The sequence below is a fragment of the Notamacropus eugenii genome, chromosome 5, assembly GCF_028372415.1.
Source record: "Notamacropus eugenii isolate mMacEug1 chromosome 5, mMacEug1.pri_v2, whole genome shotgun sequence".
Lineage (NCBI taxonomy): Eukaryota > Metazoa > Chordata > Mammalia > Diprotodontia > Macropodidae > Notamacropus > Notamacropus eugenii.
Window position 1 is genome coordinate 256443614 of NC_092876.1, and position 26402 is coordinate 256470015.

A 26402-nucleotide genomic window follows, 5' to 3' on the forward strand; every position below is an offset into this window, starting at 1 on the left:
GTGCACACATTTGTAGTGTGATTGTCTGGGTTCCCAGTCACACTTGTGTTGCTTCAAAGTGAGACATAGCATATAACAAGGAAAGGAATGACCCACAGGTTAAGTCTAAAAATGTACTTAATTTCTGCCAGTTCACTTCCCTGATCCTAGGGAGGACTACCCAGCTATAGGCTGAGGAAGTGACAATTAGCACTAATTGTTACTGAGAAACTATTGGTATAAGAAAACTAAATCTTAGAATAAGTTGTTTCAAAGGTATTTTTGTAAGCATAACACTCTCCTTCTTTTCAAGGGAAAGTTTTAATCCTGCCTGAATATAAATCTAAGGTACTAATCCTCTTTTCCTACTCACAGTTTGGTTGCTAAAAGAAGAATTAAAAGAGTTTCCATAAAAGAAACATGTTTAAATCAAGCCATGAAGGCTATAAGGTATTGTTCTTTTCATATTTCAAAGTTTGGTGGCTGAAATGGTCAGAAAAGGAATTTTGTTTATGAAAAACTGATGAAATCAAATGGGAAAAAGAGAACATAGGCTGACTATGTGATACAGAAAGGACTTACTTGAGGCAGCAGATGATAAATCAACAGGGAAGACATTAAAACAGGAGGGAAGATGGTCTCCAGGATACATAAAGTTTAAACATTTTGAATGAGTTCAAACATTTCTGAATAAACATTCTAAGAAAAAGGAAAATGAAAACTAATGAGGCAGAGTGCCCTACTGATGCCCAAAAGGTCATGGAAACACAGCTGGGTGTTCTTGACTCATTCAAGAAAGAACTAAGAATCATGAAAATTAGAATTTATGGTCTCCATAGCAGAAATAATTGGCAGAAAAGAAAATTTTGAATCCATGGTGCCAAGTCTCTCAAAAGAAACAAAAAAGAGAACTAAATACAAATACACAGAAATGAGGGACAATCTGGAGAAAAAGAAGCAAAAAATAAAAAGAAATTATCTCTGTACAAGCAAAACATATTGATCTTAAAATACAGGATCTATAGAGACTGTTTAGGGATCATAGGTTTCCCAGTGGAACATGACAAGAAAAAAAATCTGAACACTATAATGCAAGAAATAATACAAGAAACTCACCAGAATTTCCAAACACAGAAAAAGAGAAAAAAGCTAATCAAAAGAATCTACAGATTGCCTGTAGGGAAACTGAAAAAAAAAAAAAAAACAGCAACAAAACTAGTTGGTAAACTCTAGGACAATAGTTAGATTTAACAATTCCAATGATAAGTAGCCAATTCTAAGACTTTCAAAGGAAAGAATTTCAAATAACACAAAAATATGCCATTTTATCTACCAGCAACTGCAGGAGGGAATGGAATGATGTGTTTGGAAGAGCAAAAGAACCCAAGTTACAATCCTAACTTGGCAAATCAGAACCTAATCGTTAACAAAAAGAGATGACTATTCAACAAAAGAGGAGTATTTGAAGTATTCTTACATACACACATTATTTGCTTTGTAAACATCTCAGACAAAAGAAACATAAGGAAGGCAAATAATTATACCATACCAAAGAAGAAAAGAACAATAAAATAAATTACCTCAGGAAAAAAAGAGGGAAAAACTAATTGTTTTAAAAAAAAAAAAAGTTATCTGTGAGATTAAAATTAAGGGGGGAAAAAGGAGGGACCATTAAGAGATTTCTTTTTTTTGTAAGGAGACAAAGGTTCAGTAGGAGAACTGATGGTGGAGGAACAGGCCTGAAACAACATACAATAAACTTTACACTATACCTACAGGTGAATCAATGTTTGCTGTGGAACTAAACTGCAGAACTGGGGTGTGCATAAAAAGTGAGAGGAGGAAGAAAAAAGTAGAGATTGTGTGATGTACTCTGTCAAGTCATTGGTAAACAAAGCGAAAATAGTTTCTTTCAGTCTCTCATGAAGAAGAGGGACTACAAAATAATGGGTAAAGTAGCAAAAGAATGGATAGAAAGGGGATAAGGAAGGGAGAACTGAACTGGAGTCAGTGGTAGTATTAATAATTTTATAAATATTCCCTTGAGAAGCAGGGAATGGGGTAGGAAAAGAGACTCTATAATGCGAAATGAGATCTTTACAATGGGAAATATTCTCAAATGATCTGTTGCTTAAAGAAAGTACTACCTGAGAATGGGGAAGGCAGGAGATAATTATGAACTGCACAATCAGGGAGACAGGAAAATTTTTACCTTGTGGCAATACTTCTATGCTATCTCCTGCAGGAATTAACTGATACTTCTAAGAGCAAAGCAAAAGAGAAAAAAAGAAGGCAGTATCTACAAGGCAATAACACAAACTGTTTAGAAGAAGAAACTTAAAATAAGTACCTTGAAAGCTTTAAATTCACAAGGAATACAGAGATTAAGGAAGGAATAAATAAATAGAAGGGCCATGAATCAAAAAAAAAAATAGTCTAGAATAGACAGAAAGGGAAGAGAATTGTTTTTAGAAAAATGCATATGTTGAATGCAGCCATCAGAAGAGCTATCTGACCCCATGATTAGACAGGTATGAAGCATTTGGAGCCAGTCTTATGATTTCTCTGGAAACTCCCTGTTGCTACATCTGAAGCTCATTGTCCTGACTAGAGGTCATCACTTCTCAAGCCTTTCCAGCTTTTTCTATGAACTTTTTGTCTACTTTGCAAATCAACTTATGCAACAACTTCAAGAAATAATATCTCCATGAGAAGCCCCTACCAAGCATATTTAAACCCTGTCTCTTCTGCTTTTCCAGGGCACTCCAGTACTTTGGTGCTGGCTGCATCGTGTCCCAAATTGCAATTACCTTTCCTCTATTAAAGAACCTTGCTGTTGCTGCTTTAGTAGTCTTATTTTAGGTTAACACATAAAAAATGGAAAAAAAAACAATAACTTACTAACAAAAGAAAAAATAAGCAAAAGGTCTATTATTAATAATAGTTATATTATCATATAAATATTATCAGTATTATATAATGATTAATATTATTATTTATTATTAACCAATGATTTGAGAAGATTCAAATTTCCCCATTTCCTCTATACTCATTTCAAGACTTCAGTCTCTGAAGGTTGAGCTAACTTCCTCTATACAATCCCATCCAAACTTACAAGGAATCTCTAGTCTAAGGCGAATTCCATTCAATCAAGCTTGGGTGGAAATGGATCCTTTTTTTTAAAATTATGCAAGGTTGGGGGTGGTCTGGGTATAGAGATACTCTCTGTCCAAGGGTGACATAATGCCACTCTCACCCCCTCATTGGAGTAAGCCCACTTCTCTTTGTAAAATTCGCTTCTGATCGTTAGCCAATCAGAACTGACTGCCATCCTTTTGAACACTCCTATTCCAAAAGAACATATAAACCTTGAGCCCACTGCCATGACTGTAACTTTGATCAGAGAGAGATGACCAAATGACCATACTTGTTTATTAAAATGCTGGCATTATTAATAAAATTATTAAATTACCCAGAAATTATGTCTCTAGAAGCTTTTTAAATGCCATATCCTAAAACACACATTAGAAAAATAGAAGATTGATGAATTAAGTAGACATTTTAAAAACTTAAATACAAAATAGGCACAAAAGAGATGTTAAAACTCAAAGGAGAAAAATTTAAACTATAAATCAAAAGGATTATAAAAATGGTAACAAAACTAAAAGCTGATATTTTCAAAAGACTGATAAAATTTATAAACCTTCAGCCAATTTGATAATGAAAATGGAAGAAAATTAAATCAATAAAACATCAAATAAGCAAGGTGAAATCACATAAAGGCAGAATAAATTAAATTATCAGAACCTACTATACACAGTTATATGCTACCAAAACTGAGAAACCATAAAAAAAAGTCAAGGAATACCTTCAGAAAACATAAACACCTAAGCTAACAGAAGACCAAAAAGAAATCTTAAATAATCCCCAGTCTAGGGAAAAGGAAATATAACCAACCACAGAGAAACTACCAAAGAAAAATATTTTTGATCCTAAAGAATTCACAAGAGAATTCTATCAAATTTTTTAAAGAATATTGTAATACTATTAACAATATTACACAAATTATTCTCAAAAATTGAGAAAGAAATCACTCTGACTTTTTATGAGACAAATAAAGCAAAGGGGAACAACTGACCACTTACCATTAATGAGCATTCTTTTGGTTTTGTTTTATAATTTCTTGTTTTCTCATAAAGTCATTAGCTTCCATCTGCTCCATTCTAATTTTTAAAGAACTATTTTCTTCAGTGAGCTTTTGGAATTCCTTTCAATTTGGCAAATTCTTCTTTTTAAAGTATTCTTCTCAATGGTTTTTTGGATCTCTTTTAGCATCTGGGTTTATCTATTTATAAAAGTGTTTTGTAAACACTTCAGTATTTCTGGGGTCTCCTTAGCAAGCAGTTAACTCATTTTTCATGATTTGCTTGCATTTCTCTTCCCAACTTTTCCTCAACCTCTCTTGCTTGATTTTCAAAATCCTTTCTGAACTCTTCCATGGCCTGAGACCATTGAATATTTTCTTGGAGGCTTTGGATGTAGGAGTCTTGATCTTACTGTCTTCCTCTACTTGTATGCTTTGGTCTTCTTCTGATGTATGCTTTGCTCTTCCTCATCTGCAAGGATAGAAGAAAATAACTTTTCACCAAGAAAGTAAACTTCTATAGTCTTATTTTTTTCTCCCCTTTTTGGTCATTTTCCCATCCAATTACTTGACTTTTGAGTCTTTTGTCAAGTGCAGGCTTCAAAGGTTTTGTGCAACTGTTCTCCAAGATATCTCTAGAGACCTGTAAGTTTTCAGTTCCTCCAAAGTGGCATAGTTATGAGACAGGTATTTATTTACTCCTCTTCTGGCCTGCACTCTGATCTTTGAGCAACCAAAAGCACTTTTTTCTGCCCTGGAACAGGGAGTAGGATTCCCTCTCCACAGCTGCCACCAGCTCTACCACACCAGTGTTCCTCTTCACCCTGGGACCACCATTCATGACTGAGGCCCAAAGCAGCCACTGAATTCCCCTAAGGTCTGTAGGCCAAGAACTCTGGAAGTGGACACTACTGTAGCAGTGGCTGCAGCCTCTCTGGGGCCAAGGATGGTGCCTGACCTTGCTCCCCTCTCACCCAGGTGAAAGAGTTTTCTTACTGACCTTTGAAGCTGTCTTTGGCGTTTGTGGGTTAAGAAATCTGGAAATTGCAGCAGTTGCCCATAAAGCCTGTACCAGTCCTGTCTCTGCCCATGTGGCCCTCACTGGGTGGGGCTCTGCTCAGATCTTGGTGTGATAGACTCTTCCTGTTGGCCTTCTAGGCTGTCTAGGGATGGAAATCTGTTTCACTCTATCATTTTGTGGCTTCGGCTGCTCTATAATTTGTTTAGAGTCATTTTTACAGGTATTTTAAGGGCTTTTGGAGGGAGACCACAGAAGGTATGTATTTCTGCTTTGTCATGTTGGCTCTACCCATTAATGAGTATTGATTCAAAAACTTTAAAAACATTCTGTCAAAAAAACCATAGCAATTCACCCAATAAATCATTCATTATGACCAAGTTGGGCTTATACCAGGGATTCAAAAATAGTTCAAAATTAAGAAAACAGTCTACATAATCATATTAAAAACAAAATTTCAAAACCATACTCAATAGACCCAAAAAGCCTTTGATAAAGTACAATACTCATATATGCTAAACAAAACAAAACAAGACAAAACAACAATTTAACCCTACAAAGTACAAGCATAGGTAGACCTTTTTAGATATCATAAAATTATCTATCTGAAATTTAAAAAAAAAACACCTTGCAATGAAGATAACCAAGAAGATTTTCAAATAAATATAGGAGTAAAACAAGCAAGTTCATTATCTCTCTTATTTTATATAATCTAGAAATGCTAGCCATAGCAATAACAGAAGAGAAAGAAATTAGACATTTAAAAAGGCAAAGAGAAGATTAAAAACTATCCCTGTTTGGTGATGACACTATAAAATGATTAATTTAGAAAATCCTGAAGAATCATCAAAGATAGTTATTGAGACAATTGATAGCTCTAGCAAATTTACAGACTACAAAATAAACCCAGAAAAGTCAGGACCATTTCTATATAATAAGTCCAAGAGACAATAATAGAAAGTAATGGTGGTACACACCTGTAATGTCTTTTACCCAGCTAAGGCTAAGGCTGGTGGATTACTTGAGCTTATAAGTTCTTACCTTCAATGTACTATGCTGGTTGGGTATCCACACAAGTATGGCACCAATATGTTGAGACCCCAAACACAATTGAGACTACAAACACAGGCTGCCTAAGGAGTGGTAAACTATCCCAAGTCTCCCTCCAATCTTCTTTTCATTCTGGGAAACAGAGAAAGTCAAAAGTTCTACACCAATCATCAATGAATCTAGCCCACCATTGCTTCCAGAGTGGGCAGAACAGGGAAACATGGAATTAAAAATAGAACGGATATGTTACCTTAAAATTAAAAAGACAGAGAAGAAAAGCAAATCACATACCTTTTACAGCTATAGGTAAAAGACATATTCTTAACCAAACAACAGAGATTATTTCAAAATGGTCATAATATAGATGTGGAACTAGAAAGTTTTGCGCAAATAAAATTATTGCAACTTGCATAAAAAAGGGAAGCAGCTGAATAGGAAAAAATATCTTTGTATCATATTTCTCTGATAAGGATTTGGTATCCAAGATATATGGACAATAAACACACATGAATGTAGATATAATCTTCATGTGAAGATAGACATAGATCCAAAAGCCATTCACTAAAAGACTTGTTCAAAGAATATGAATAAACAATTCCCAAAAGGATAATGACAAACAGAAAAGTTTAATCCATTCCCCAGGCTCATAGAGCTAGTAAGTGGAACAACTTGAAATTCATACTTTCTGACGTTTTCACTATTCACAGCTGCTCAGAAGACCTCATCTGTTTTCAAAGTTGTGCCTTGCACTGGTCCTGGTCTCAAGAATAACACTGATGTCAGGGGTCTACCATTCCACCTATACCACTAAAATTTTATTACCAGTCTAAGTTTTAATGTCACATACTACGTAATCCTCATCTACAACTTTTATGTGGTAACCACATACAAGCAAAAATGTTTTCAGGTAAAATCATGAAGTAAAAAAGGAAATTGGCACTTAAAATTGTATTATTTACTTAGCAAATTGAACACTTTATGCCAGATTGCACATGTAATATGTTTTTCTAAATTCTTGACCCTTAGAAACATTTCCATGCTCTGTGCAACTGTCATTTAAGGGTATGATGCCAAACAACTTCTTGGAACAATAATGTGTTCATTCTGCTCTGCTGATTTGTTTAGTTTTACTGTACATTTTCAAAAGTTATTTGAAAAGGAAGATCATTAGTTAAAGAATTGATAATTTCAATATGCAATGACTAAAGGCAGCTTTTTTAGTTCAGAAAGGAGCCAAATTAAAAAGGCCTCCAAACAAATCTACTTTCCTAATGTCAAACTAGGACAAAATATGGAATTTCTAGATTGATCCTTAATGAAAGTGACAACTTTGATCTCAAGTTAGGATGTATCTGGCATAAATTTCACTTGTATACAAGATACTTAAGCCATGTGGGGAATTCAGATCAATGACCTTCCATTCAACCACTTCCTTCTGAGCAGCCACCACAAAGAAGAGCTGAAAACCTGGAACAATTATTGGTTACTATTTATGGATAAATGATAATTTATCCATATTCTTATAATATCCAAATTCTTATAAAAAGGGATTAATGGAATACTCTTCTGCCTAACGGTAAGCATTTAGAACCAGAAAGAGGACTGGAAAAATGTGCTAAATGACATTCTAGTGGCTTTGAAGAGTCAATGTCACTGCATCAAAGAAGAATAAAAATTCTAATTTTAGAATTAAATGCATAGATGAGAAGCTGAAGGATGAAGAACTGGAAGGAATCTGAGAAGTTTGTAGTTAAACCTTTACCTAAAGTATATGCAAAGAATGAGGATTTTATTCACCTCATTCTCAGGAACCTGTACCAAACATGGTAATTTTAAGATGAAATGCTTTGCACCATTGAAATGAATGGGATGGATTTCTCTGGAGTTATCTATGCAAAGAGAAGTCTATCTTGTCTTTTAATAGGTACACTGTCAAGCTGATTATTTAATTCTAGGCAAGAAAAATATAAAACAATGAAAATATCTCTTTTAGGATTACTAAAAAACATTTTTACAACAATCAAATTAATTATATAATGCGATAATTTCACACACCTTTCTAGAACTGCAAAAAATTTTGGACATCGTTGTTATTGGGACACTATTTCTTCATTATTTTAATGGAAATAGTATCTGCTAGAATAACTACGAAGTGAGATGCTCAATAACTTGGCATCTCATTGGATTGTTGTTTCCATCTAGTAGCCAGTTTGTCCAAGTTGCTGTCATGCACCTGAATTAATTTTTCCCTAAATGAAATATTTATTTGCTAAGTTAAAACATGTTAATATTCCTTTATTTTCCACAGTCTGCAGATAAGTAGTAAAAAGAGCAAACTGATGACCTGACCTTCAATTCTGTTTATCAATCAGTTTTTAGGAAGGTCAAAAAAGTTTGGATTATTTGGTTTAACTAAAGCATCACAAGCCTCCATATATAAACACTGAAATTTAACCTTTAGGGTAAGAAAAGTTAGTCATGAGAGCTAATGAAAACTGGCCTTTTTACTATATTCATCTTGCATCCAGCTAGAGAGGGAAATGTAATGGCATTTAAAGAAATCCCCAATCAAAATTACTATTGCTGTCTAGTGGGAAAAGAGTATCATTCTGCACCTAAAGCAAAATTGGATCTCTGTATCCCCAACATCATATACACCTATCTTTCTTACCCTCAGAAAACTGTTTCTGGGGCAGCTAGGTGGAACAGTGCATAGAGAACCAGCCCTGGCATCAGGAAGACTGGAGTTGAAATACAGCCTCAAACACTTACCAGCTGTGTGATCCTGAGAAAGTCACTTAATCCTGACTACCTCCAAAAAGAAAAATATTTATACCAGCTCTCCTGAAAGCCCTCCTTGACAGCAGCGCAGCTTCTTTACCCTTTCCTCCCACCACCAGAGGACAAAACTGATTTTACATCCCTGTTCTCAAGGAAGATAGTCCTCTCTCACCCCAATATGAGCAGTCTCTTCCTTCCATATCACCACCCTCTTTAAGTTTATACACCAGTCTTGGGAAAGAAGAAAATAAATAATATAAGAAGCTATAGTAACAAGAATAAGAGTCACCCCCATGGCTGTTCACACCTACAACATGATCTGAACATTTATAGAATTATATGATTTAGAACTGAAAAGGATCTCAGAGATGATCTAGTTCAACAGTGTCAAACTCAAATAAAAACAGGGTCCACCTAACTATACATGAGAATTCCTGAGGGCTGTCTATTGACTTAGTCTTAAAATGTAATATTATCAACGTGTTATTATATTTTATTTTGTTAAATATTTCTCAATTACATTTTAAGCTGCTTCAGGCTACACTCAGGAGTGCTGTGCAAGGCCTTGTTTGACACCTCTGGTCTGACACCTTCATTTTCCATATGAGAACACAAGGCCCAGAAAAATAATTTGCCCAAGGTCATACTGTAAGTAACTGGCACAATTTGGATTCAAACATAATGCCTCTGACACCCAATCAAGTATTCTTTACTATGTCCTCCAAAATAACCATGACATGTAATGGTTTATAAATTCTACACACCCCCTTGGCAGCGTTAATCAACACCATTACTTTCTTTTGGATTACATCACAATGTTAACTTAGCTTCAGTTCCTGGGCAGCTTAAATGTCTTCCTTGAGGTATATTATCATGAGGCAATAGAGAAAACCTCATAGGAGATGTCATATCTTGCAATTTACCAGAAAAGGTCTTTAGTACTATCTGCACCCCAATTCCCCTCCTTATGAACCTAACTTTCCATTTTTAGGGTAGAGGAGTCTATCCACCAAAATTCTCTACAGAAACAAAAAAACTTTAATCAGTCAATAAGCCCTTATTAAGCAGAAATTATGTACTAGACACAGTACTAAGCACTAGAGATACATATTAGAGATACAAAGAATGAAAGAATCCCTGCTCACAGAGTTTACATTCTAATGGAGAAGATAGTAAGTATACATATAGGTATATACAAAATAATTATAAAGAGAATAAATATAACGTTATCTTGGGGAAGGGATCAACTAGATGAGAGACCCAAAAAGGTAGGTTTTGTAGAGAAGGATTCTAAGCTTTGTAGGTGCACTCCCCAGGAGTGCATTGGGGCATGGGGAATGATGGCTTGTCATTTATAAGGAATAGAGAGGTCAATTTGGCCAGATCACAGTGAACGTGAGAGGGTGAGTAATATTCAATGATGCTGAAAAGATAAATTGAGCTCAGATTATAAAGGGTTTTAAATGCAAAACAGGAATTTCTATTTTATTCTGGATGGACTGGAGAGGTGACTTGAGTCAGAAGACAAATTAAGAGCCTATTGTAACAATCTAGGAGACAGGTAATGAGAGCCTGAAAAAATACAGCACCTGCACGATAGAGAGAAGGAGCTGTGTGTGCAACATTGTGGGGAGACAGAAATTACATTATTTGACATCGATGGGATTGGATATGTGAGGTAAGAGAGAGTGAAGATTTAAGACTGTCTCTGTGGTTACAAACATAAGGGACTGGAAGGAAAGTGGCATCTGGAAAGGAGAAGCATTTAAAGGAAAATACTAAGTTCAGTGTTGGACATGTTCAGTTTGGGATGTCTTGCCCTGGAATGTTAAAGCTCCTCCAAATGAAATGACGAGCTCTTTTTTGAATCCTACCAATCTCTTTAATAGAAATGCATGAAATGAAGTAGATTTCAGGTGCAATTTCACTTCTTAGGTAGTGTTATGACTTTCTAGTTTGGGTCTGGCAAATGCCATTAATTGCTTTCAATTTAGTTTCAAAACACACTGGCTACCAAATTAAAGAAAACTTACTAGCTTGGCTCTGCAGTTGGTAGTTTTCAAGTAATTTTCAACTATTTTTCACATTTTCATTAATTCCTTTTCCAACATTGTCAGTAGTACTTAGAAATATATGTCTTTCTAACAGCCCTAAGTCTGTTGCAGAATTTTACATGATTCTTGTCCCTATTGGAGAGACAATGAGTCTTTTTTAAAAGTCTTATCTGGGTAATGTATACGTTCATGGTTTGTATAATGTTGTTTATAACTAAGAGGTGTTAAGTTGTGTTCTCGTGGACAAGTGACACAAACATTTCCATCAACCCTGAATACAGAATAGCACAGTCAGATCTGACCTTTGGGGAAAACCACTTTGATAATAGTGTAGGATGAATTAGAGCGATGAGACTTGAGTCAAGAGGATTCAAAATGATATCCTAGATCTTTCCCTGGTTCTCTTTCCTCTACCCTAATAGTTACATTAAAAGCAATGGGCAAAGGAGAAGAAAGTGATCAGGAGGGAAAAGGGAATTTGTGAATTTCTTTAATATCCATATTTACCACAGTATAGTAGATGGAACATTATGCAGGTTCATTTTCTGCCTCTGACATTTATTAGCTGTGCAACTACAGAAAAAACACAATTTTTTTCAGTAGTCTGAATAATTCCTAAATCTGTAAGTTACAAAAAAAAGTTTCCAATTTTTATTGATCAGAATTTCTACATGAGTAGTCCTCCTGTATCACTGAAATCACAGATGTGAGGGGGGAAATTCCCTTAGTGTAGAGATGAACACATCTGGCATATAGTAGGTGCTTAATAAGTGTCTCTGATTCCAAAGCAGTGTTGATAGTAACTGTGGCAGAAAATCAATGCATCACTTAAAGTTCTGGTTTTTGCCTCTTTTTTTATTCCTGACACTAAGCTCAATACCTGCCACATAACAGTTGCTTAATAAAAAGCTGGCTGACTGACTTATAATAGACTGGGCCTTTCTCAGACCTCTAGCTCTGCCCTTTCATGGATCTGCATGAGAAAAAGTCATATTAATATAGCACTTTAAGGTTTACAAAGTATTTTCATCACAATGAGGTAGGTTATAAAACTATTACTATCCCCATTTTCCACATAAAAAAACTGAGGCTAAAGAAAGATAAATGGCCAAGAGTGGTAGTGCATTCCTGTAATCCCTGCTGCCATATTGGCTAAGGTTGGTGGATCTCAAGGTCAGAAGTTCTGAGTGACAGTGGGCAATGCCAATCACAGGTCCACACTAAGTTAGGCATTGATATGGTGAGGCCCTAGGAGCAGAGGACCACCAAGCTGTAAAAGGACATCCAAACTGGCCCAAATCAAAAAGGAAGCAGGTCAAAGCTCCTGTGCTATTAATAATGGATTCAGCTTCCTGCGTAGCCTCTGTACTTTCAGCTTGAGTGATATAAACAGGACTCAGTCTTTAAAAATAATTAAAGTTAACATAAAATGAAATAATTAAAAATATAAAGTTTAAAAATTAAGTGACTTACCCAAGTTCACATAGGTAATAGCAAGCTATAGTAAAGATAAGAGCCTAGATCTTTACTGACTCCAAACCCAGCACTCTTTCTACTACGCTAGAACATCTTTGTCCATGTTCTTCACCTCTCCTCTCCTTACTTTCATTTCACCAATTAATGGTCCTTCTCTTCCACCTTTTAAATAAAAATCTGACCCTGAACTTACCTTAAAGTACAAGTGATCTCAGACTCCTAAAAAGGTCTTCATGACTGTTAAACTACTATTGTTACTGAAGTCTATAAATGTGTTCTCTTATCGTTGCTACCTGCATTCTTTTCAAAAACCTCTACCCATGTACTGCCACTTACACTAACAACATTCTCTTGTTAGAGCAATGGATATAGAAAGTCACACCTTCCTCACTCTAAAATGCCTTATTAAAAGTAGCATTAAGTAGCACTGATCAGAAATGTTTCTCTGTTCCCACACTACACCTTCTCCATATCTAACTACCTCACATCCAACTCCTTCCCTTAAACAGAGGCATCACCATACCCCCTCTCACCTAGACTATGTTCCTGCTGTTTAGTCAGTTCAGTTATGTCTGACTCTTCATGACCCCATTTGGGATTTTCTTGGCAAAGATACCAGTGGGTTTGTCATTTCCTTCTCCCTCTCATTTTACAGATAAGGAATGGAGGCAAACAAGGTAAAGTGACTTGCCCAGGGTAACACAGCCAGTAAATGCCTGAGGCCAGATCTATCTATCGATCGATCGATCGATCTATCTATCTATCTGTCTGTCTGTCTGTCTGTCTGTCTGTCTATCTATCTATATACACATATAAATATATCCTAGGTGAAAAAAAGGAGACAAAGAATACTTAAGTAACCTTATCTTAGAAAAAAATTGGACCAACTATAAATGAGCTTCTCAAAGAAAAAAAAACCTAGGACCAGATGGACTCACAAGTGAATTCTACCGAACATTTAAAGAATAATTAAATGCAATACTACTTTAACTATCTGAAAAAATAGGTAAAGAAGAAATTCTACCAAATTTCATGACAAAATATAGTACTGATAACTAAACCAGAAGAGCTAAAATAAAGAAAATTTACCAATTTCCCTAATAAATACTGATGCAAAAAAATTTAAATAAAATATCAGCTATACTAATATATAACAAAGATCATAGACTATGAAATTTATACCAAGAATGCAGGGCTGGTTCAATATTAATTGACCATTATATCAAAATATGTGTATATATGATTTTATCAATAGATATAGAAAAAGCTTTTGACAAAATATAATACCCATTTATTTAAAAGAAAAACAACCAGAAAACACAGGAATAAATGGAGCTTCACTTTAAAATTTTAAGGAGAATCTATGTCAAATCAAAAACAATTATTATCTATAATAAGGATAAACTAGGGGCAGCCAGGTGGTACAGTGAGTAGAGCACCAGCTAAGGAGTTAGGGAATAATATTAATTGCTGAAAGGTAGGCCAGTCCAATATAATAAAAATGACGACACTACTTAAGTTAATTAGCTTTTTCAGTGCCATACCAATCAGATTACCAAAGAATTAGTTTGTAGAGCTAGAAAAAAATTATAAAGTTCATCTGAAGAAACAACTGGTCAAAAATATCAAGACAATCAATGAAAAAAAAAGTGAAGGGGGCCTAGCAGTGCCATATGTTATTATCATTTTTATTACTGATGGATAAGAAATGAAGTAGTTGATCAATGAAATAGATTAGCTACACAACATACAGAAGCAAATGAGCACAGGAACAATGTCTGACAAACCCAAAGTCCCCAGTTATGGGGGGCAGGGGGAATCCACTATTTAATAAAAACTACTGGGAAAACTTCAAAGCAGTCGAGGCACAAACCAACATCTCACCATATAAGGTAAGTTCAAAATGGACATATGATTTAGACATAAAGAGTGATGTAACAAAATTAGATGAACATGCAAAACATCACCTGTCAAATCAATGGAAAGATAAAATATTCATGACCAAACAAGAGATAGAGTGGTTCACAGGGGGTAAAATGAATAGTTCTGATTACATAAAATTAAAAAGCGTTTGTATAAACAAAACCAATGCAGACAAAATGAGGGAGGAAAGCGGGAAACTGGCGGGGGCAGAGGGATGAAGATTTTATAGAAAATTTCTCAAAGGTCTCATTTCTCAAATAAATAGGGAACTGAGCACCAAATTTATAAAAATAAGAGCCATTCCCTAATTGATAAATGATCAAAAGATAAAAATGCACAGTTTTCAGAGGAAGAAATTAAAGCTATCAATAGTTATATTATAAATGACTAATAATTAGAGAAATGTAAATTAAAACAATTAAGATACCACCTCATACCCAACAGATTAGCTAAGATGACAGAAAAGAAAAATGACAAATCCTCAGGCAGATGTGAGAAAACAGATATATTAAAGCACTAGAGCTGTAAACCAGTCCAACCTTTCTCAAAGGAATTTGGAACCATGCCTCAAAGGCTATCAAACTGTGCTTACCCTTTGACTTGGCAATACAACTACTGTGTCTATATTTCAGGATGATAAAAGAAAGAAGATAATGACCTATACATACAAAAATACTTATAGTAGCTATTTTTATGTTGGAAAAAGAACTAGAAATGAAGTGTTTCCCATCATTTGGAGAATGGTTGAACAAGTTGTGACATATGAATGTGAGCCTATGCAACGCTAACATCCCCAGTTCCTTTGACTGATCCATATACAACATGATCTTGCAAATCATCATCATCATGACTGCTCTACTGGACCTGTTCCAGCTTATCAATGTTCATCCTAAAATGTAATGCCTAGAACTGAACACAATAACATAATTCACGCTGTACTATCAATACATTATAGACGATTATTTCTTTCTAACAAGAGGGACTCCGAGGGACACTATGTACAGCAACATAGCAAAGCAAAGGGAAATGGATGCAGTGAACTAATACCACCTACATTATAATTTTACCTTCAAGCCAGCCAAATTGTAGGATTAATTTTTTGCTCACCACAAAACAGGGTTGAATGTATAAATAGAGTGAACTGAAAACTATTCAATGATTACTCTTGAAATACAAATTTTATTTGTGTAACTTGGTTTTAAGTTCATTTTTTTCAAAATAAAGTTGTTTATGGAAGTCCCAGAACCTTTGTGGTTTTCTCAGGATATAATGCCAGGTACTGGAATTAGCTTGGAATTTTTTTAGATAAAAAGATATCAAAGAAATGTCCATCACTACAGGGCATCATCATCTAAGGGTAAAAAAAAACACATTCAAAGACCAAAATAAAATTGCTTCCAGATGACTCCTTAAGAAACATTTCTTTTAAGTACAAGATAAAAGACTATTTACAAATGCCCAAGTACTTGAACTCATTTTGTGTCACCCTTTATTTAGCCAACGTTTGAGTTTAAATGTCTACCACTTTTTCCCTATTTTAATAGCCCTTTAAACAAAGATCATTCTTACAGAATGAATTAGTAGAAGATTCTTTCAAAAATATGAGATGAATTAAAAAAATATATAAAATAACTGCCCATATTGGCACCAGTGAAACATCTTGGCAATTTCACCATGGAATTTCTAAATCACACATTGGCCACTCCTCCCTTCCCAGAAACTCCCAAGTCCAGACATTTCCACAGCGGACTCAATTTCTCAAATGAAAAATTTTCCAGGACATTTACACTATACTTCAAATCTTAATGAGATATCCTTAGGAACTTGAACAAATGGCTTTGGTCTAGAGGTGCCAGAATCTTCAAAGGTTTTTTCAAGGTGATAGGTTGATTATAAATGTCAGTTTTCCCTTGGTTTTTCTTGCTTTTGAATACTTGTGCTAAGTGATCACCTTTCAGGAAATCACAATTTACCTTCTTTGAAAGAAGCTTTAAACTATCAAGAAGTGTCTTCGAATTGGATTCAGGTGAGATCTGGCTTCAGGTGTCTTCTCTGTGCTTCACCTTCTCCATCTACAGAAGGAGCAGAGAAATACGTAATGGATATAAAGCACTTTATAAAGCTTAGAGGTACCATGGGAATGTGAGTTATCATTAGTATTGTCATGATGATGGTGAGGACAGTCAGGGCAGCCACTCTAAAGTAGCTCTTGGCTCACTCCACGGCTGACCACTTAAATCAGGCCTGAACAATACACGGCAGGTAGCCTGCCAAAGGAATACAAGTGGGCAGCAAAATGGAGGGTTGTCACCATGCATTCTCTCCTGTTTGTCCTGATCCGTGGCAACTAACCATCGTATGTCTGCCTCTAGTCTAAGCTGTCTGCATCATGAAGAACTTTACAAGTTGTGCAGGTCTGATTTAAATAAAAGAAAAACAGCTATACTGTTATTATGTCCATCAACAAACATGAAATACTAATTGCATGCCACAAGACACATAGTGAGTGTCTCCTGAAGGTAACTGGAGACATTGGAGGAAAGAAACTACTAAGATAGTGTTTCAATACAGCAAGCCTTTATCCTCTTAGTGCATTAATTTCTTGTTTATGTCGACTTTTAATAAAGCTATTTATTTACACTTTTGATGAGGAAAGTGGTATGCTAAAACAAATGAATCCTTGAAAATTCTTACTTTCAGCTACAAGATAAAATATTCCATTTTGTTAAAAATTCATCCAACTATCTTCCCGAAATCACAACTTCTTTTAACATTATGTTACTGCTAGTAAAAGCTGTGAGGCAAGGAAAATCATACTGGAGGAGAAAGAGACTTTCTTTAGAGATCCAAATCAACATATATGTAGCAATTCTCTTAGCATATGCTCCAGTTCCTTTGGCAACTATATGAAGAGAAAAAGAATTGGCCTCCAAAGTTAACTCAAACAGACAGCTAGCAGCTGTGCTGGTGAGCATTTGACTCATCATGTGCCAATTTTTTCTTGGTGTTCTAAGACTGAACTGCTGAGGAACTTGTCAGGTACAAAAAGAAAGGAAACTTGACCAAGAGGACAGAGAGGGAGTAAGAAGAAGAAAAGACTCCTTTCCCATGAGTGGGTCATCACCATAGGGCACAGAGAGAAAAGCACCTGGTGAATCCCAGGCCACTCTTGCTCTCCCACTTCATCACTCACCCTGCATGTGCAGCTTATGGTGCTAAGTTAGAAACTACTTCTAACTTAAGCTGTTAGAAACAACCGTTCTTTATCTGGCCTCCTTCCCTTAATTGCAGCAGTTAATTCGATCTTTCTCCCAGTCTGAAAGCATAGTGTTTCTTGGTGCAACGTCTGCCTGCTCCCTCCCCCATTCCAAAAAGGTCAGCTTCAATACCTCCCCTGCTAGGAGAGTTCTGATTTTCATAAATATTAAAAACCAACATAACACCACTGGAATCATGAATCTATGTGATACAAAATAATCTACTGAAGGAGAAATCCATTTCTTCATTCAACAAGCATTTATTTACTTAGTGCCTGGGGTGTTATGTGGCCTGGGCCTAGTGATTCCCTGAAAATTCACTAACCCCAAAGCATTTCTTTTACTTTGAAAGAACCAGCCTGGAACCCAGTCACACTGACCAGCATTTTGCCACTATCAATTCCCATAGCTTTCATGGGTTCCCTGCCCCAGAGAATCTCTGAAAAAAGCCACAGGGTTTTCTCCCATTCTCCACCTTCCCCCCACAGTAAACCAAATTTCTAGGGTTTTTTTTTTTAATGAGAAATTTTCTACATCAGGGAAAGAAGTACAATTATATGTAAAAAAGAGTAACAGAATCATAGGATGCAAATATTCTTATATTTTAACCCTAGTTCTAAACACCAGCTCCCAAGAACTAGACCTAGTCTGGTGGATTTTTTCTTGGTCAATGTCCAATCCAGTCTTGGATCTGATATTAATTCAGTTGTAGTTGCCTTATTATAGCTCTTTACAAATGTTTCCAAAGCCATGAGGGTGGGTAAAAGTAAAAAGAGACAAAGAACACACCACTTCACTGCTGAGGAAAGAAATAACAAGTTAAGGCATATGACTGGATTGTGATCTCTGCTCTGTTTACTGAAGTGTCTTAGGCAAATCTCTAGTCAAACTCCTCTGTAATACTGTTTCTCAATAAGAATATTAACGATAACTGATACTTATATAATGCTTTATGGTTCGCAAAGCACTGTATATACATTATCTCACCTGAGGTTCACATTAAGCCTGTGAGGTCTTATTTCCAGTTTGATCTCCGGAGGGAGGGAGCTCCATTTAATAAATAGGATTGTGGGGCTTCCCTGTGTCTCAAGATCTAAACTGCCACAAGTCTATATCCTTACCCCGCTACAGCACACTCCCTTATATCCGGGAATAGGGAAGTGTCATTTACATGGAGATAAAGGGACCACAGACATTTATCAAGATGCCCAACAGGGATTGTATTTTTAAGAGTTCAAAGTGAGATGTTGGCTAAGTAACTGCTGTCTTTAAAGGGGATTACAACAAACTACAACTACATCTCCAGGCTTAGCACAGATCATATTCTCTTAGTGGATAGGTTCCTTGTCACAGGCCAACGATACTTACCAAAACACCCTGAAGGAACCATGTCTATCAACAGAAGAAGCCCATCAGGGTAATGCTGGCCCTATCCTATTACTGACTGAGGCCCTTCATCCAAGACTGCCCTTTAGAGAAGGGGAGAGAACAACGGAGACTCTTCCAATCACCCTGAACTAAGATTCTTTGTTAACTCTCTAAGGTTTTCTAAATAAAATATCTGCAAAATAGGAATAATTTTTTCTCCTCTTTCACTATTTTGTACTTCTAATTTACATTTTTATTTCATTACTATCCCTAGCATTTCTGGAACTATGTCAAATAATGGTTAAGAAAAGGTCATCCTATCTTTACTTTTCTATTTATTGGGAAAGGTTTTAGTGTTTCTCCATTGTAAATAATGCTGGTTTTTGGATATGTATTTTTATTATATTTAAAATGGTTCTATTATGCCTGCGTTTAAGGTTTTGGAGTGGGGGGAACGTTGAGGCAATTAGGGCTGTGACTTGCCCGGGGTCACACAACAGTTATGTCTTAGGCCACATTTGAACTCAGTTCCTCCTGACTCCAGGGCTGGGGCTTTTTTTAATGGGGTTTTTAAGTATATATGAGGGTTGGACCTTGTTTAAAGACTTTTTTTGTGTCTATTTGTGTGGTTTGGTGTAGGGTTAATGGAATATGAAGATCTTCCGTGACCATTAATAGTACCATGTGACCATATCCCACCAGTCACGGATACATCCCATGCCAAGTCACATAGAGCCAGCAATGAATCTGGGCTCTCATGCCTTTCCGTGCTGAGCCAATCAGGTGCCGAGTAAAACAGTATATATAGAGAGCACTGAGAAAATGAGTGTGAAGAAAAAAATGAGTGTGGAGCATTGAGTGTTGAGCAAATTAGCTGCCACAGCAGGAACCTGCTGAAGAGAATGAGAACTTGAGGGAAACTCACTGCAGGGGAACCTGCCCATGGGAAGGTGGCTAAGCTTAAGACCCTTTTAAGTAGCTGTTAATCAAGGAGCCTCCTGGCTGTGAAAGTTAATTGAGATGGTGGTGCTGTGTATATACCTCTGTTGCCTTGTTGAGCTTTGTTTTCCTATATTTCCTCAATGATGTTTTCTCTGGTCTTAGTGTACAGAATAAATGTTATACCGGTTCAGTTTCAAGTGAAGAGTGCTTATTATACCTTGCTATGCGATCCTTAAAATATATACACATATTCATAGCAGTTGCTCATATCTCACTGGCAATACATTTGGGTCCCTGTGATATGTCATTTCCTTAGGAGAGAAGAAACCACAATAAAGCAGCAAAATATAACACAAGTCTGGAAAAACCGTTAACCCTCTTATGAAATAGTAACAAAATCCAGGAGCAAATAACAGAAAATGAATCTTCTCCAAAAGAACTATAAAATACATTAAATGTTTGGAAGTCTATTAAGACATACTCTAGATAAATAAGTACAATTACAAAGTATTCCTTAAAGAAATAACATATTACAAATAATTGGAAGGATATTCATTGCTCATGGTTAGGCTATACCAACATTATAAAAATGATAATGCTACCTAAATTAATTTACAAATTTAGTACTATATCAATCAAAATATCAAAGGAGTATGTTAAAGAACTTTGCAAATAATTATAAAATTCACTTAAAGAGGGAAAAAAACTTAAGATTTTACAGAGAATAATGAAAAATGGAGGAGGAAAACACTTTCAGATATCAAATTATATTATAAAGCAGCAAACAGCAAAACTATTTAAACAAAAATCAAAAGCAGTCTAACTCCAAAACCCAATATCCAATAATCCTTCTTGGGGAGATTTCTCTATTTGGCAAGAACTTCTGGGACAACTGGAAATCGATTCCGCAGAAATTAGATTCAGACTAACACTGGATCATAAGGTCATATAATCACATATCTAGAATTGGAAAAGACCTTGGGGTCTATTACAAACCCTTTATTTTATAAATGAAGAAAATGACACCTAGGAAAATTAAGTGACTTACCCAAGACCACAAAAGTCTTGGGTAAAAAAATACACATTTCCTGCCTCCAGAATAACTTCTCTTTCCACTATACCATTCTGCTTCCTTATCTTATACCGTATTATACGATAAGCTCAAAATGAATATGCAATCTGAATTTAAAAGTCACACCACAAAAATAATTGAGAAAAAAAATTAGATCAAGTACCTTTCACAATTATAGTCAGAGGAAGACAACCAAAGGACTGAGAGGAACAAGTAGATCATTTCAATTACAGGAAATGGAAAAAACAAAGTGAATGAAGCTAAGAAACTGTTGACTGGGGGAGATAATTGTGTCATAGACCTCTGAGAAGAGGCTTTTATCTTTGATATAAAGAAAATTAACAGAATCATTTCTCATTGTCTATATTGTCAAAGAAGGTGAACAGATGATTCTCACAAAAAAAGAACTACACATGCTAACTATGTAAAAGATTACACTGTCACTAACAATAAGAAAAATATGATTCAAAATAATTGAGGTTCCATATCTACCCCCACAGCTAATAGCAATGACAAAACATGAATGTAGTCGACGCCAGAGGAAACATTTTTTAGCAGAGCTGTGAATTAGTCCAACCATTCTTAAAAATAATTTAGATTTATGCTTAAAAAAATTACTAACATATCATATTTTCTGATCCAGCAATTTCATTGCTAAGTAGAAACCATAAACTGGGTCAAATTCAGTCAGAAAAGTCCCACATACAACTACATGTTCATGGGATACTGTTTATGGTAGCAAGAAATTAGAAATAAAGTACATATGCATTGATTGGGAAGTGGCTAAATTAAATGTTGCACAGGAACATTACTGTAGTATTACATGCAATAAATATGAAGAATTCAAATAAGCATGGGAAGAAACGTATAAACTAACACAACTCAAAGTAAGCAGAACCAGGAAAAACAATGTTAATTGGAAGAAAAACAACAACAAATACTGAACGCTATGCTATAATGACCTAAGCTGGCCCATGGGAATTAAGAACATGCATTTCTCTCTTCTTGCAGAGTCAAGGGACTGAATTTTAGACCACTTCACATTCTCTAAAATCTAGGTCAGTTAATTTTGATGAACTACTTTATTCTTCCATTTTCTTTCCCTCCTCCACCCCAGTTCTTCACCAGGATGGAATGCAGAGGCAGTCTATGAACAATGACATATTTCCTTCCCATTTCCCTCCTTGATCCCCTACAAGATCACAGGTCTTCTCTGTCACACTCTTGTCTATCCACTAAACAGAGAAAATGTGAAAAAGACCAGGAGTGAAGGCACTTTATTATATGTTGCCACTGACAGGTGGCTCCTCTATGAGTACCAGTTGGTCACTCATCTTGAAGGCAGCCCAGCCCAATCAAGGATTGTCTCAGCACTCTTTCAATAAGAGACTAATAAAGATGTCCAGTGGCCACAAGTTCTGTAGAGAGCAGAAACCTGGAGGAGAAAGACAAACTGGATGCAGATGAGACTTCAGGGAAGAATAGAAGACATTTTTGGTTTTAGGATTTTTGTTGTTTGTTATTTGTTCCTGCTATTGACCTAGGCAAAAAAGGTGGAAATTTGCTAGGCATAGGATCAACTAGTTGATAGGGTCTGGACCTCTAGGGTCTTACAATGAAGTAAAGTGATATAGAGATAGTGCCAGTGGTCCCTATATCCACAATCCTATCTGCTGCACAGAGGTATATTCTGAGTAGCCTTTTATTCTCATTTCCAATGCCTTATTGTTTTTATGTGATCCATTTCATGGTTCAAGGTGCTGCTGATGTATGAATTTCTTAATGAATCAAGCCAATGTCATTACTATCATTGTTGTGGTAATTATTATTACTTACTGCATGCAGAAACAGCAAGTATGACCCCCCCATTCTTCTGATAGACTTTTTTTTAATCTTATTTTAGACTCAAGAGCCAGAACACAAATACAGAATAAAGGAACAAAAACATAGCATAAACTTAAACATTGGAACTTAAATACAAAGTATAAAAGAAAAAAAGGATGCCGTGTACAACAGCAGAACATGAGAGGATTCAAAATACGGAACCATAAATTTTCATTTCAAGAAAGCCTGTATAATAAATAATACACGTTATGTTGAGAATTGTGTATTTTTGCTTCCTTGTGAGTTTTGTTCTCTGTCGTGTACTATTTTACTTTGTTCTTTATTTCTCCTACCCCCCCCTCCCCCGCAAGGCTACAATAAAGTTTAGGTTTGTTTCTTTACATATACATACATATATACATATACATATACATACATATATAGACATATACCTTTCCCGTATCTGGTTTCCTATCCCTCCTGCCTCCTTTACTTTACTTTTACTCACTAATTTGCCCTATTACTTGCCTATCACCCTCCAAGGATCCCTCCCCTATCCTCCCATTCACATAAATCTGAATACCCTTCTACACCATGCTTTCACCTATTCCCTCATTTTCCCCTCTAAAGATCCCTCCCTTGTTCTCTCCCCCTCCTCGTGCTCTTACCATTTTATTTCCTCTGAATTTAGAAAACTTTTATACTCTTCTAAAAAGATATGTATTGGTCCCTCTTTAACCCATTCCTGATGAAAGTAGGTTACCAGAACTACCAGGCTTCCTCCCCCATCTAATTCCTCTGTATCATTTCTTACTCTTGTACCTCATTTGTATAAAGTAATTACTCTTTTTAGCTGTTCCTAAATGGTTTTACTTTTTAAATTCATATCATAATCAGGTTTACCCCAATCTTCTTTATGAGTTACCCAATTATTAATAAGAATCTTAGACATATCTTTTACATATATAAAAAGAAAAAAATCTGTCTTTATGAATCCCTTATAATCAGTCTTTGGTATTACTGTATATTTCTTTTGGTTCGTGCATGTCAAATCTTCTATTAGGTTCAGGATTTCTTTTAACAAAGTCTTGAAAGTCTGAGAGTTTATCAAATGCCCATTTTTTTTCATTCAGAATAATATTTAACTTTGCAGGGTATGATATTTTTGGCCACAGCCCCAGTTCTTTTGCTCTTCATATATGTTGTGTTCCAAGACCTGTGGTCCTGTAGTGTCTCTGCTGCTGGGTCTTGTGTGATTCTATTTGTGGCATCATCATATTTAAATTGTTTTAATCTTGATGCTTTTACATATTATCCTTGAACTGATGGTTTCAGAATTTGACTATGATATTTCTATGAGTTTTCCTTATAGGATCTCTTTTTAAGTGGTGATTGATGGATTGTTTTCTATTTCAACCCTCCCCCTTGTTTTAATGCTTCACGACAATTTTCTTGAATTATTTCTTGTATTACTTCATCAAGGCTCTTTTTTTGATCATAATCTTTCAGTTAATCTGATTATTTTTATATTTTCTCTTCTTGATCTATTCTCCAAATCTGTTGTTTTTCTTATAAGATGTTTCGCTTTCTCTTCTAGTTTTTCATTATTCATATTTAATTAACATTTTAATTATTCTTGATCTCTTATAATTTCCTTGGCTTCACTTTGCCCAATTCTAATTTTCTTTTTTTTTTTTTCCAATTCTAATTTTCAAGGTGTCATTTTCTTCCTTAAGAGTCTGGATCTCCTTTTCTAATTGCTTGACTTTCCTTTCAAAACTGTCTTGTTTTTCTTGGATTATTCTTTTTGGTTTTTTGTTTTGTTTTGTTTTTCCTCCATCTCTGTCATTTGATTTTTACTCTTTTTTTAAGATCTTCTATAAATTCTTTTGGGGCAGGTTACCATTTGACATTACTCTTTGAGGGTTTCTTTACTTTAATATCCTCCTCTGAAGATGAACTCCAGTCTTCTCTATTTCTGAAATAGCTTTCTATGGTTGGATTCTTTCTCCTTTGCCTGTGCAATTTTTGTGGTAATAGCTTAATTTTTCTAATAACCTCTAGCCCAAGGGCATGGGAAGTGGTGCCTCTTGTCCCAGATCTTCAGTTCTCCCCTCTATCCTGGAACCAAAGCCAAACCTCCAAACCTCCCACAGCCAGGGGCTTTCTGCCTCACTGCTGCTGCATGCACCAGTTGTGCGCCGGTTCCTTCTGGCCCCCACCACGTTTCGAAGCACAGCTGGGTCTGGTGCTCCTTATCAGCAGAGGTTCCCTCTATCTTCCTGAGCTCAAGCACCCAACTCCCTTCATTATCCTGGGGGGGAAAGTTCCTGTGGCCGAAGTTGAGGCAGAGTCTCAAACCAACTAACCCCAGGGCTTGTTGTTAAAACAGACCCTAGCCTGGAGGTGTTTACTCTCTACAGGGACCACACTTGTCCTGGGATTTTTCTTCTGATCTCAAATTGTCCCAGGAAGACCCTGGTTGTGCCCCTATTCTTTTTTATTACAACCCACACTTTGTTCGCAGTAAGGTGCTATTTTAATTCTTTTGTGAGAGAAAATCTTGAGAGCTTGTAATTTTCTGACTTACTCTGTCATTTTCCCAGAATTCTCTCGAGACTCCTTTTCTAAGTGGAAGAAACATTTATCTTAAGTTTGCTTACTGTAATCCTTATTTTAAGAGTTAATTTTTAATAATTAAAAGTTTAATTAAGGGTTAATAGCTTTTTTAAAAGAAGCATTGCTGTTTGTAATCCCATAATGTTCTCAAACGTGTATCAGGTTTTGATTTGATTTGGGTTTGTTTGTTTGTTTGTTTTTACTTTTTCAAAAGTATTTTTCTCCTCCCCTAAGATAACTAGTTCCTACAAAGGTCATTTTTCAAGACATTATTAGCATCCAAGATGAACAGCTTGCCCAATGTGAAATAACTAGGGACCACATATCATCCTTGTGACTAATTATGGAAAACATTTTTTTCCTAGATTTCCCCCACACCACCACAAACACACATACAGTGGGTACCTACATTTGAGAGGTTCAGCACCAAATATAAAAAAGGACTCTCCAGTAGCTCTGGTCAATTAGTACTGAGGAAAGGGTGTCCATCAACTCAGAGGCATGTCCCACAACTAATTAACACTTGCAAATCTTCAAAAACCGTTGAAGAGAGAAGGGATTCACTAAGCACTGTGGCTTAGTGGATAGAGCTCAGTATTTGTAATCAAGAAGAGTTACATTTGTATCATATTTCGGACACTTACTAGCTGTGTGACTCTAGGAAAGTCACTTACCCTCTGAGCCTCAGTTTCCTCATTTGTAAAGTGAGTGAGTTGCTCTTGATAACCTCGAGTTCCCTTCAGCTCTGAACTGATGACCCTGTGTCATGAAGAGAGCTTTTCTAAAATAAATAAATTAAATAAAAATAGGTGCAATCCAGCCACTAATCCCATTGTGGCTAGAGTTTATCTGCAACCCTCACACAGATATTAGTACTAATATTGCCATGAAGAAA

General features: G+C 35.8%; 1 long non-coding RNA gene across 1 annotated transcript in view; it reads right to left on the reverse strand.

The window, feature by feature from the left end:
- LOC140505988 (uncharacterized) overlaps window positions 1–26402 on the reverse strand; it is a 109018-nt gene that overhangs the window by 49721 nt on the left and 32895 nt on the right. The window contains exons 2-3 of the long non-coding RNA XR_011967726.1: window positions 16399–16497; window positions 4125–4595 (exon numbers count right to left, since the gene is read on the reverse strand). This is a non-coding gene — a long non-coding RNA (uncharacterized lncRNA). The remainder of the gene's footprint in view (window positions 1–4124; window positions 4596–16398; window positions 16498–26402) is intronic.